Source organism: Brachionichthys hirsutus, chromosome 8 (genome assembly GCF_040956055.1).
Source record: "Brachionichthys hirsutus isolate HB-005 chromosome 8, CSIRO-AGI_Bhir_v1, whole genome shotgun sequence".
Taxonomy (NCBI): domain Eukaryota; kingdom Metazoa; phylum Chordata; class Actinopteri; order Lophiiformes; family Brachionichthyidae; genus Brachionichthys; species Brachionichthys hirsutus.
The window spans coordinates 9,217,806-9,231,516 of NC_090904.1; the positions used below are offsets into that span (position 1 = coordinate 9,217,806).

Sequence of the window (13,711 nt, forward strand, 5' to 3'; positions counted from 1 at the left end):
TGCCCGACGACACTTTTATGCAAATACAGGACGTCTGGCCGGCTTGAATTTGGTTTAACGCTCATCTTTGATAATCAGACATCAGTTTTACTGAAGTTTTGGATTTTGAAATTTCACCCAGAATGACACCATAATAATGTCGTACTTACCTACCCGCCGGACTTCTTCGACTCATTCATAAACGTCTGTGAGTGGCGCCACCTACAGGATGAAGGCGTCAGAAGCTTGCTGACTCCGACTTCCTCTTTTGATCGTGTTGGACAGAAATGAAATCAATAAACATTGAGCTTATGTCAGGCGCGTCACCTGAACCTCTCGCTGCAGACGAGTTCGGTGCAAAATGCATGTTGGCACTGAGTAAAAGGTCCTCAATTATGCGGCGCTGTGACTGAAAGTGAAAGGATTCTGTCATCCTGTCAGCCCGAGTTTGGCATCACTGCCTCCACCGGCGCGGACCGCTTCTGAAGTGACTGCGACGCTAAGAGGACGGTTATTTCCAGGGCTGATTCATCGTAAACATGAAACTGTCTGCGTTGTTTTTGTTCGTCTGTGAGCAAAAGCGTGTTCGTTGTGGGGAATAAATATACACTTGCGTCGCACCGACTCTGTGCAAAGATAATAATATACGTTACCTGTCCTGACTCTTGAGCTTGTTTTAGCCAAACCGTCCAATCAGGTGTTCAGCTCGGATCAAAGCCGGTTCACGGTTTGCTAACGTTGGCATTTACTCATCTCAGCTTAGTATGCTAACAGTGTAACGTTACCAAGTTAGACATTTAGATGCACGACTTTTATGGTTATAATATCTAATATATTTGGGATTAAATTATGCACACATTAGCCGAAATCCGTTGCTTACATCATCTAGTACTTAGTATATTATTTTGCAGCATGTGTGACTTGGTGAACGTTTGGTGTAGGCGGCTCAGTGTTGTGTTAATATGTGTTCAGTGCATTTAGCTTTAGCTTTAGCACGTTTCATGCACCGCTGGCCTTTGGTTCTGCAGAATGAAGAGTTTAAGCAGTCAGTTTCACTCTTTGCTTTCAGAGCTGTAGACGTTGAAATGGAGCCAAAGCCTCGTAAAATGATGCAACTGGCAATAAAAAGCAGCAATAAGAAAGAAGGACAGGGACTGTGGTGAGACACGGTCCAGAGGAAAGACCGCATGTGATCAGGAGGAAGGAGATAAATGATGGAGGAGAGGGTGGCTGGTGCCGGAGGTGTTGGTGTCAGAGCGGATCTGGGTCGGACGTCCTCTGATGCATCCTCCTCAACTCACCTTTTAATTGGACTGTCATACCTCGGTCGTCCCGCCCTCCGGTGTGGGTGCCATGACGCGTCCCCGCTGGACCCGAGTCCCGCTGCGTTACATCACACCATTATCAAAGGTCAGCTGGTGGCGCAGTGGAGAGTTCATTTCACATCCGGCTTCCTGATGCTGAGGCCGTCGATGTTTGACCAGATGTCAGTCGGTCCAACTGTGACTAGAAGTGACTAGCAGTGACTAGTAGTGACTAGTAGAGAATACAACAGCGTGTGTCATTAACCTTCCTGAAACCGAGAATTCATTATCAATCAAAACGATGTTTGAATTCTGACCCGGAGTTTCGGGACCCCTGGTCTTTGATCATGAGCACAAGAATTAGTTCTGGAGCGGTACTGATGTCCGGCTTGGTGGGTCGTCGACCAACAGAAGCTCGGTGTTTGTCTTTAAGGACGCAGACTGACTATGACACGTTTGGCTTAAAGCTCAGGGCTATTTTGAGTGACTGCAAAACAATGTGCATCATCAGTAGTGACATCATCAGAGTCCTAAAATCAGGAGTAATGTTTTCTGACAGCTCAGAGTTCTAGCAGGGTTTGTTCTGATGATCAAGGTAAACGAGATGCTATGAGTTGAAAGGATTTCTTAGTCCATGTTGATGTTCTAGATCTAGAAGAAGGAACCGCCTCTTTGAGTTCTGCTGATCTCGGTACCCACGGATCCACAAGAACAGAAGACACCCGAGTTAACGCTGCTCCTAAATATTAGCTTGAGTCAGAAGGACGATGGTGGCTGTCGTTTAAATCTGGTTCTGAGCTGACCCACAGCCCGCCAACCTTCAACAGGAACCCTAACTGCTCAGTTTCAAAGTAAAAGCACGGCTGTGGTGTGACCGCCGCTCTTCGAGGCATTTTATACCACTTGTTCTTAAGATAATGAGATTCGCGTCATCCCATCCGAGGCGCGATAACGACTCCGCTTCATGTCGATGACTTGGACCGCTTGTTGCGAACAAATTGCCTTATCAGCGGAGTTTAATTAAACGTGATCCCGTCAGGAAGACGTGGAGCAAACAGGCTTTATGTTAGGCATGGTAATGAGACCTGCAGAAGCATGAACGCCGTCATGCCGGCAAAGGAAACGCCGCAGGGAGCCGCACGTGTGCTTCGTTCCTCGCTTTGACTTCATGTGTTTCTCTGCTGCAGAAAAACGGCAGCTTTTGAAGATTCTTAAATCATTCTGCTGGTACCTCGCTGAGGCTCGGTGTGTTGGAGTGTTCTGTCTTTTCACTTTCACACCCAAAGGAGGAAACACACGAGGCTGACGCTTGATGAACCCGATTTTCATCCGGGTTCAGCTTCTGTTTTCAACCAAATTCTGAATATATAAAATTAATTATTAGTGTTGGATCAAATATTGTGATTAAACTCTTTGCTGTGAGTTTCGCCTGAGACCGGTCAGAACCGGAGACGTGGTCAGCACAGTTACTCCTCAGGGGAATGCTGACTCTATGCTCGCTAATGCTAAGCTAGCTAATGCGTCCTATTTAACGCAGATTCACAGATGTCCCTCGTCTTCCTCGCTCTGACCTCTTAGCAGTCGTACAAGCTTGTGTCCAACCAAACGTGGAAGTGACAGATTTAAATAAAAGTCTAATTAATGTACCGCCGGCATGCGCGGCACCTGGCCCAGATGTGACGTGCTGGAATCGTCATTAATGTTCCGCTGTATTGGTTGAGTATAATAAAATATTCTGCTGCACCATCTGGCAGGCTGAGAAGTCGTGCATCAGAAGCAGCAGGAAGGGAGACGATAAAAATCGCTGCTTTAAGGGGACAAACTTCAAAATGAATTTGACAGTGACAAACCAAGGCCTGCTGGGGGGGCACTTTTACTTTCTGATCGAAGCGTGTGCCCAATCGGTTCCACACAGTAAAAAAACACGTAGAAGTTTGTTTTATTGAATTTCTACTTTCTCGGAGCAACATGCTCCCGAGGAAACGAAACTCCAAGTTGGTCACAGAAGAAAGAAAAATCAGGAAGAGCTGATGATCAACCAATCATGGACTGTAGTCCAGACTTCAATCCGGTGTGTCGGAATGTTCTCCATCTAAATCGGTGTGAGACACACTCCCAGCCTAGTTTGAGCCGGAGCCAGAATGTCCCAGTACATATTTGAGTTGCCGCCTCCTCAGTCGTTATTAGACCCGTTACATGTTCCGTCATGGTTCCTGTCCTTTGTTCTAATGATCTGCGTGTGTAACGTCTCTGTAGTACAGATGTGTCATGCTAGTAGCTCTGAGGTTTATGGCGTCTCTTTGGCAGCAGAACACGACGGCGCCGTGAACGTCTGTGGATGTCGAACGAGCAAAGCTTCAGTTTCTAATCACTGTTCTGCAAAAGACTCAAAATTATTAGAGGAAATATTTTTATCCAAATTCAATTATAATTTTTTTTAGCATTTGAATACAGTAATTCAGTCTATGAATAAAAAGTCGGTGACACTAGATGATTAACTTTTACAAAAAATAATTCATTTTTTCAATCTTGGCCACATTTTACAACAAAGGTTTGAAGGTAGTTTGATGTAATTAAATCTTAATAATTCGACTTTCAGACAATAATTATTTGAGAAGAAAGGATGTTTTTCTTCTGAAGAGTTTTCAAATATCAATATCAGCTTTCATGGATTTCTCTTCGGAACGCAGCGACAGGGGACAATTAGCCAGAGATCAGGTGTTACCTGGGTGACAGCCGCTATGATGATCCGGATGCATCAGCTGAAACCGGTGTGGACAGACGCCCCCCCCCCGACCCCACTGCTCCGCCTCGTCTCAGCCTGTTTTCATGGTCTATGTGGCAGGTGTCAAGATATAAATATCAGGCATGTCGGATCATCCCGCTGGGATGGGATCTGGAACCGTCTCTCAGGCATTATATGCTGCTCAGGGCGGCGCTATCCTCGACGGCCGAGACCGGGAAGAGATGTTTATCCTCTACGAGGGTGGGAAATGGGAATTAGCCTTCAGCTCACCTGAAATAAAAGATGGGAAAACAGGAGTAAAATGGAAACGATCTGGAGACAAACATGTCAAGATGTCTGGATTTAATTCTCCACAGAATGTAGAGGAAGTGATGTCATACCGATGTCCGTTGGAGAAGATACAGATGGGTTGGGGCGCTTATTTTCAGACATATTGGGACACTTATATTGTAAACAAATACAAATAAGCACAGAAAAGTGAAGAAATGTCTTTTTATCCACCCATCATGTTTTCATTCACACACATGCATGCTGTTCTGTCCGTTCCGTTTCCCTGTCTCCAGCTCTCTCCTTCTCCCTCTGTCTCTTTGAAGGCATCGGTATTCCGATCAGCTCCTTTAGCGGTGGCTCACCAGGATTTCCATTTCCAGCCTGATATAAAATTTATTGCCTGTTGGCCACTGAGATCAAATACATGTTGCACGGTTGGCCCGCTCTCTTTTTCAGACATCTGTACACACACACACACACGAAACGATTTTTGATCCTCGCTCTATTTTTATCATGGCCTGTCATGTGTTTATATGATACATGATTTGTGATAGCTGTTGTGTGAATTGTGTGTGTGTGTGTGTGTGTGTGTGTAGGTGTGTGCGCGTTTGTGTATGTGTGTGTGTTTGTCACAGATGGAATGAAAGACAGATCTATTTATTTTAAGTAGGACACCTCTTTCCTTATACAAGCAGCATTCTTTAAACCAGAACATCACAACTATCACCGTTGCCCTGACAGCCAACAGCATTCAGTATTTCTTGTCAGGTTTGGCAGCAGGACCGGACCGTACCATCAGGACAGGGCGTGCTGGGCAGCTGTTCTGTGATGCTGTACGTCTAGCGCAATGCTAAAATGGGCCATGGTAACACGCTAAAATGTAGTTAGCATAGCTTGGCATAAAGGTTTTGTTAAATAAAGCACCATACAATCTGATAACATGAAAGCAGCGCTCCATCGTCTCCTGGTTCTGCCTGTTGATGCGATTGGTTGAACAGAACCCGGCTGAGGTCCAGTCTCCACTAGGACAAACACATATAGATATAGAAGCATTAGCATCCCGTTCTTGAGCCGTGACGGCAGCTTTTGTTCACAAGGTTGTAAAGTAAGGATTATTAATATACTGCAGCGCCGGTCAGTAATTATGGAAATGTATTCCCACCTGGAGACCGGGGCTTGTTAAAACATATAGGTAGCCCTGTCAGGTCGAGGCCCATCACAAGCAGAACCGTGGCCCTCCTGGGCCCGGACCTGCTGCTCTGTAATTGCTACCAAAGGGCGGGGTGTTACATTTTTACGAGCTTTACAAACTCATAGTCAAACAAGGAAAGATGTTGAGGATTAACCCGACGTCTGAAAACATCCCAACGTAGAAAAGTTCCCGGAAATAAGTTCTGAGATCAGAGAAAAATGGTGAAAATGAAAAACTCATGAGCTGATTGTTCTAACCCGGACCCATGCTGCATCTGAGCTCACTATGATGTCACAGTTTCATCATCGTCAGACGATTTAACCTCCATAACGGAGGTCTGACATTCAACTGGTGTGTGTGTGTGTGTGTGTGTGTTGTTAAACAGGTTTTTTAGGTTGTAAAATGTCTATCTTTAAAAGAGGTCATCCTCTTCTACAGTAGCATCATAGCTAACGTCATAGCATAAAATGCTAAGATCTTAACTGTTGCTTGGCAACAGCATCCCGCAGATGTAGACTCCTGATGTAATTCTGCAGATTTAACTCCTTAGGGTTTAATCAGTCGGTTTTATTGGCCGTCCTCACAACTGTTCTCCGGGTCTGGGAAAGCAGTTCGTTTGTCCCCGTGGCCCAGAAGGTTCTGGACTCTTGTCTTGGGAAGAAACAAAATGGAGCTGCTGGAGTTCGGGCGGGTGCGAGCTCCCGTCTCCAGTGTCATGCTCCAACCAGGCTGTGATATGAAATGAGCTTGTTAGGCGAGCGCCCGTCAGCGGACGACGTCTTCATTACCCAAACGTCCACATGCATTTTTCTCTATTTGGGCCCGTCTGGTTTTACCTGCCTCCCCGTCTTCCTGCCCTCGTCTGTCTCGGCTTTATTTGTCTCCTGCCGGCTGCCCCTGGTCCTGCCTCCCCGGGCTCTTGGCGGTTGATTGGCTATTTAATATTTAATGGGTCCGACTGGAACTTTGGCAGCGCCGCCGCCGTTGTCTCGGTCCGCAGTGCGGCCCGTCAGCCCTTCATTGTGAACGAGAACAGAAAGGCGGACGGCGGCGGAGCGACGGGACGACCTCCTTTCTCCTCGGCTCGGCGGAATGTGCTGCTCATTCAGAGGAGCTGAATGGAGACGAGAGTCAAACGGTGCAAACGGGCCGTTCGGGTCACATCAGCTGGGAGTTATGGACAGAACCTTTGAGAGTCGTAACTGAGTTTTCATGAAAGGTAAGAAAATCAAGGACGTCTGGGAATTCAGGCGCTGAGCTGCCATTTGATGCAACAATCCGAACCTTGTAGAGACTTGAGACACCGTGTGTGCGGAGGTGTGGGTCGTACGATACGACAAAGCGACGTCCTCGCAACATCGACCGCGGTTTGATCTGGATCAACTTCGGTTCTGGATGAGAACAAATGATTAACGATCCAGACGGACCTGAGATCAGACTGGAGCTAAAATCCTTCCTGCTTTATTCAAACTACAAACTCAAAATGGTTCCAGTGCATGTGTTCTGGATTCTTGGGGCAGGGTTCTGTGCTCCAGAAGTCACATGATGAGGGTCAGCCTATCAGGCGGCTGCTTTTTACAGGTAACCTAAACGGCTTTCCCAGAATGCATTCTTGTCGTGTGTCTGTTCGGAACTACAAACAAACTCTTCCTTCAAAAAAAGCAAAAAAAGAAGAGTCAACTGGAGTCTTTAAACTTTCAGAAGCCATGTTTAATCTCACCTGTGACAGAAAGCACACCTGGAGCAGTGGCTGAGCATGTTGCTAGCTGCTTGTTAAGCTAAGGAAGCTGGATACTGATCACTGAATATTTCTATTTTAGACCATCCGTGTTTTCCTCAGTCGTGTCAACATCTGCGTGGGCTGCATTCCCGGGAGGAAGTGCTGCTGACTCCGTGTTGGACCGCTAAGACTCGCTGCTTCCTCGGCCTCCATCATGAACAGACGGCGAGGTTCAAACGGCCTTCGGTTCACGGCCGCTGATTTCGTGCAGCTTGATCGTTGCTTTAAGCTCGTTCTTCACCTCCCTCTGTCACACCTCCTCATTGTGTTCTCCTTTCCTTAAGCCCGGAGACGAGGCGGCGGGTTTTAATATCGAAGGCTGAGTGGATCGACACGGAATCGACCGCGGCTTCATCAGAGAGTCGGGAGAACGTTCAGCATGGTTGGGTAAAAGCTCACCTGTGGGCCCAACTGGGCCGCACCTGCGCAGCGTGCGACCTCTTCATTCCTGTCACACTTCTTCAAGCTGGAAAACGGCTGCAGCAGAGGCGATGGGTGGAGCTGCAGGGATGATGCTCAAAGGGTTAACGCCACTTTCCAAACGGGATCATGCCGGACTTTGACAACCGTGTGCAGTGCAGTGTTTCCGTCGGTTACCAATAAACTGTGTGATGGCCGACTGTCATGAACACAATCAGCACACGTTACCGTACCTGCTGTCCTGTAGGAGTGTGTGTGTCCACAAATAGAGTCGTTGTGCAGCGTGTGTGGGCTCAGAGGATCGCACTGTTTGCATGTTTATCATCACATACGTGTGCGTGTGGACAAACAGTGTATTACTCATGTTGCGTAGCTTTCCATCTTAGGGTGAGTAATGTACGGTGCACGGCGGCGATGCACGGCGCAGGAAAAACCATTTCTTCTGCAATACCCTGGAAAAACATTAAAAGCTAAAGCCTTTTGTTTTGAACGCGCTGCATTCATTAAATCAGGCTCTGTGTCGGTGCACCAGGATAAGTAGACAGAACCCCGTGTTATTACCGCCGATTATCTGTCTGTTAGCAAGATGGCTAACAGACGGAACTTGATGACATTTTATTATTACTTCCACAAAGGAGGTTCTGTTTCTGCTTCCTTCACCAAGACACTGTGAAATTAGTAGTGTACAAATGGATTTGTTGCATCTTCTAAAGCTCTGGATCTAGATCCAGAAGAATCCGCCATTACTGAAAGTGTGCTTTTAGTGAATAACCTCTAAACTAATCATGAGATCAACGTGAATCCAGTTGTTAAAGGTTTGTTTTCATGGTTTAGGAATTTAAAAATATCGATAAAATAAATTTAGGACAATCATTTTTTGGTGTAAATCGTAATCTAGTGGGACTGAGCTGCTTGGCGGAGGTCCGCGTTCTCCCAGTGCTTTCCTAGTTACAGTATAAATTGCTCTCTGTGTTCCTTTTCATCAGGAGCCAATAATTCTTCGTTGACGTTGCTGCGTTCTAATGGCCGTCCCAACAGATGAATGACCCGGGACCAGTTTCCCCTCCTTGATGTATTAAATGTGTTAACTTAATGTAATGAGGCGATTAATTTGAAGAAACAAATGGCTTAATTAGCGGCGGTTTCTCCGGCAGCATGCTAGGTGTGCTCCACAGGTGGCATTAATACCGCCTGTCGTTCCAGCGCTCAGAGGAACCCCGTCTGCTGACGGCAGCGCTCGTAGATCCACTCATTCATTGTCCGCATCCAGTCATCGCTCTGCTTTTCTGTCACTTTGCTGTCAAAATGTGCATTTCAGGAGAGCAAATTGTTGTAAAATTGTCTGACATTTTAAAGAATGAAGCCGCCATTGTGCGTCTGGGACTCATGCGCTCCAAACTCAGAAGTGGCGGCGATCAAAACCATCCTGACAATTTCCTGCCATTTACTGTTTCAGACTTTTATCTTCCATTGCAATGCCAGCGATTCTACACGCCCCAGTTCCCGGCGCTTTGACAATGATAGTGTGACTCCGAAACAAATCACTTTGCATTTCCAGGCCATCCGTCCTCTGTGAACCGATGACGGACTGGGAGTGTAATCTGTCTCCGCTTTAGCATCGTGAGCAGGGGACCAGACTTTTAGAGGCCTGTGATAGCTAGCGAGCTAGCTGCTTGGAGGTCGCACCGGCGCGGAGCACATCACTGAGGGAGGGGGTCATTGTCGCTGCTGTTCAGTAAGGCAACTATCTCTGTGAAACACGCCTGGCGCCGAGCTGAGCGGCATTTAAAGAGCCCCGGATGCTGCGGAGACGAGGGAGAGGGCTTATGCCAGAGAGCGATACCGAGAGCATGGAGCGCTTTCACTCCACATTCAAGTGTTTCACGGCCGCATTTAGCAGAACCCAAAGAAAGAATGCGACGCATTCACACCGCGTAGGACGCGGGACCGATAGCGACGCCTCAGGGGCCCGACGAATGAACGGCATGTTCATGGAGAGGTACAAAGGGGCAGATGGAGAGGTGGAGAGGGGCGGGTGGAGAAGTGGAGTCTACATGCAGACTCCCAGGGTGGAGGTGAGATTCAGTCACACTCAAACATGCTGAATCAGAGAGAACTGCTCATCACACGTTTTGTGTGTGTGTGTGTGTGTGTGTTTACACGCATATCACATCTTTTGAGACCCGCCTAACATCCATAGTGTCATCCAATCCTCCCCCCCCCCCCCCCCCCCAGAACCTCCAGGAGTTCATTTCACCCATGAAACCGCCCCCGTCCGCTATCAGGTGCTGCTGATCAGTGTTTGTGATTATTTCTGACTCTTGACACTGATAATAAATGTGGTCTTTCCGGACATCCATCAACGCCTCCTCGGAGTTGACCAAACATGAGCCAGTGGACTTGGACCGGGCCTCGAATAATAATGCAGCAGTTTTAAAGACACTGAAAGATGCCTTACATTGTGCAGCTACTATTGTAGCCACAGCTGCCGTGGGGTAGACGTTGGAGTAGACGTTTATAATGCTCTGTCAGGATCAGTCAGACTTGGAGAACCCGGAGCAGCAGCTGGATCCAGCTGCGGATTAATTCCGAGGATGTCCTCCCAAATTAAAACGTGTTTTGTAAATGGAAGCAAATCTTTAATTATGAAAGGTCAATGAAAATTTAATTGTGAGCTCAGTCGCTGCTTAAATTCCATTATGCTTGGAGAGGGGGGTTTGGACCTCTGCCTCATTTCTCCTCTGCAGCAAACCTTTCCACCTCCTCCTCACCTGGACCCCCCCCCCCCCCCCTCCCCTCCTGTTCCTCTTTTCAATGAACAAAGAGCTGAGAATGGACGACAGCGTGGGACAAATGAATTGACAGTGCCAGATTAAACAGGATTACTGCGGTGGCGGCGGAGGGGCGGGGCTCCCCTGGTGAATTATGTAAGGATCCTGATTCAATGACGGCGGCGAGCAGCTGCTGCTGAGGGCGTAGGTCTGTAGATGTGTGAAATATACCACGTGTCGATCATCCATCATGCCTCATTGATGAGTGGATGGATGGGCGGGGCATAAATCTGTGTGTTGTTTTGCATCTCATTCGTAGGAATGTCTAAACCTAACCGAGTTCTGTCACGTACCAAGACACGGGACACGCATCTCCTGCAGGTCAGTGAAGGGGTCGTAGGCTGGACGAACACGGGACAGGTGTTTGGATCAGAGAGCTGTCAGGGGTCAAAGTTCACGGGAAGACTCCACTTTCCTCTCACTGCAAAACAAATAAGGAACCATCTGATGTTCTGTGTTTGTGGGAACCCATGCTAATGGGAGTTGCTAATGCTAACACAGCATTTTAGCAGCTAACAAAACTGAACCTGTGCACCTAACGACTGGGAACCGACTCTTCGCCGTCCGATCACGCCCACCCGTTTGTCCGCCGGTGTCTGCGCTCATGTTCGCTTCTGACTGAGTGACGTCTGGTCGGCGCATCGACACCAGCCTCGGTGCTCGCCGCCATATGCGCCGCGTCGGCCCTGTCAACCCGATTTGGTTCACGGATCACGCTGTCATACTGAACCAGATGTTGGCCGCCGGGTAATTAATGGAGAGACAAACGAATAATGACGTCAAGCCCTCCCACGTCCAGGCAGGTTTTCATTCCTCGCCTCGGTTAAAAGCGTTCCGATCGGACTGCCGTGAAGGCCGGGAGAAAAATCAACCAATCAAGAATATTTATATTTATTTGTTTGTTTTCAATTCAAGTCTTTTTTGTCAGATTTGTTAAACGCTCATTCTAGCGAGTTCCCTGAACGCATCCTCCGTGTAAGTATTCCGATGAGGACGTGACTTCAGTGAAGGGAGCCTGTTGGGTCTAAAATGGATAAACCCAGAGAGGCCTTGCACCGAAGAGAGGAAACGAGGCAAAACTGTAGATTATTAGATTTATTAAGACAGCTGTCAGCCGGGAGGGATGGAGAGACGCAAGTAGTTAGCTTCGTTCGGCTTCACCAACGCACTCCCCCGCCTCCCGGTCACCACACAGTTTATAAGCGTTACGCATACACATGAATATCGTGAGTAAGGTCAAGAAGAACAGAGTGGCTCTGTCCTAACTTCTACTGATTGGTGTGTTATTGATAAGCACCAGGCGAAGAATGATTTGACAAACATAGGCTACTGAAGAATCAGGAATACACAATGGAAAATGCTTTGTCTCCACTCAGGCTGCAGACAAGATGTGTACGTGCGCAAATCACCCAGACATGAAGACTCCAACCTTGGGCAGATAGCTCTTCGAAACAATACGAAGCGTTCCCTTCTTCAGTCTAGTCAGCATATAACAGATCCGATTGTCACTAACTCAGCAGTTAGTCACATGGTAGAAGACAAACGACACAAGGGGGGTTTGAGCATTAAAGAGGATTATACACAGATGTTCTGAGAAATACACAAATATATGGAACGATCTGTTTAAGCAACTTCACAGAGCCACAGGTATAGGTAAAGGTCCCGCCCTCTGAGCTTCCGTTAGCATTTAGCTCCTGCTCGGCTCACATCACCAGGCTAAACACAAACTGCATGTCTGCGAGCGCCACCAGCTGCCACAGACCATCCTCCCAGACAAACAGTCGTTTAAGGGACATCCGCGTTCAGCAGTAGGTCAATAACTCCACGTTCGCCGGCGACGAAGTCGCGCTCAAATGTCACATAGAAAAGTCAGCAAGCGTGTTCGCCGCTCGCCGCCGTCTGTCACCTCGCTGTCTCAAACGTAGTCCGCTCAGGTACATGACACCTTCTGGGTCCCTGAATGTCACATTGTCATCTCTCTTCATCCTCTTTCTCCTGCTGTTTATCTTCCCCGTCCATCTCCTCCTCTTCTTTGGTCCAGCTCACGTCAGGTGTTCTCCTCTCAGATCCTGGTCTGTCTCGGATCAGTACTGGTCCATCCAGCCTCACACTGGAAGTTTTATGGAAGCTGTGGAGGTGCTGACCTTTGGAAGTCCAGGGAAAAAAGAGAGAGCGACAGGGACGAGAGAGAGAGGGAGGGATGAGCAGCTCTAATCTAGCTTTCTTTTTTATTTATTCCTCATGTCAAGCACCTCAGAAATATTCTCCACCTTTATACACTTGGATCGCATTCCCGTTCTTTCCTTCGTTCCTTCTTTCTTCCTCCTTCCTTTTTCTCTCTGTCTGAGTGAAAGACAGAAATCCTCCGGCGCCTGGAGTTGACTCGAGTGCGTGCACGTGCGTGCGTGTCAGGTGGATCTACCATCTTCACCTCTGACGAGCAGCTGAGGGGTGGACGTGTCCCGGCCGCATGCCATTTCACACTTTTTAAATGTCAAACAGGTCTTAAGGTCACATGGGCGTGGCTACAGGTGCCGGATGGGGAGAGAATACTGCCCCTCCCCCTCCTTATGTAGCATGTTCAGCCAGCTGTTGGCATCTCCTGCGAGCAGAACCCAAACAGAACCGGGCCATTCTGCAGGAAACATTTATGAACAGAAGAACACAGATTCCTTCTCTCAGAATCCAGTTAGAAGCGGAGGTTTCTCGGAGATCGTCTCACGGGCTGGCCATTAGCTACGGCTGTGATGGGCGGGGCTCAAATGGCCCCTGACCCCCCCAGGGAGCTGCTGTAATCACCGTGAACGCCGTTAGCGCCGCAGAGTCAAGCGCGTTCATCCACTTTTAAGGCAGCAGCTGTGAGGAAAGGTGCTGAAGCGGCGCTGATTCCTCTGCCGAATCATTGAGAGCTGGGTTTGAAGACGCGTCTGCTAATCAGCGCTAACGCTAATGTCCTTCTTAATTGTGAAGGTGCGGCGTAATGTCGCCCACATCCTCAGCGAAGCCATTCTTTCTCTCTTTAGAGTCAGTCGTCTGTCTAATCTCCGCTAACGAGGTCTTCGTCAGCCTGGAGTCTTCATCAGCAGCCGTCAGGTTATAGTGAGAAAACTTCAAAAGCATCTTTTAAACTCAATCTATTCATTTACTTTTAATTAGCCGGTTCATGCCGGTTTTATTTCTTGTTTTATT

At 47.9% G+C, this 13,711-nt stretch overlaps 1 protein-coding gene across 1 annotated transcript in view; it reads left to right on the forward strand.

Moving 5' to 3' along the window:
• Window positions 1-13,711, forward strand: part of grm7 (glutamate metabotropic receptor 7) — an 85,454-nt gene that overhangs the window by 12,894 nt on the left and 58,849 nt on the right. The window lies entirely within an intron of this gene.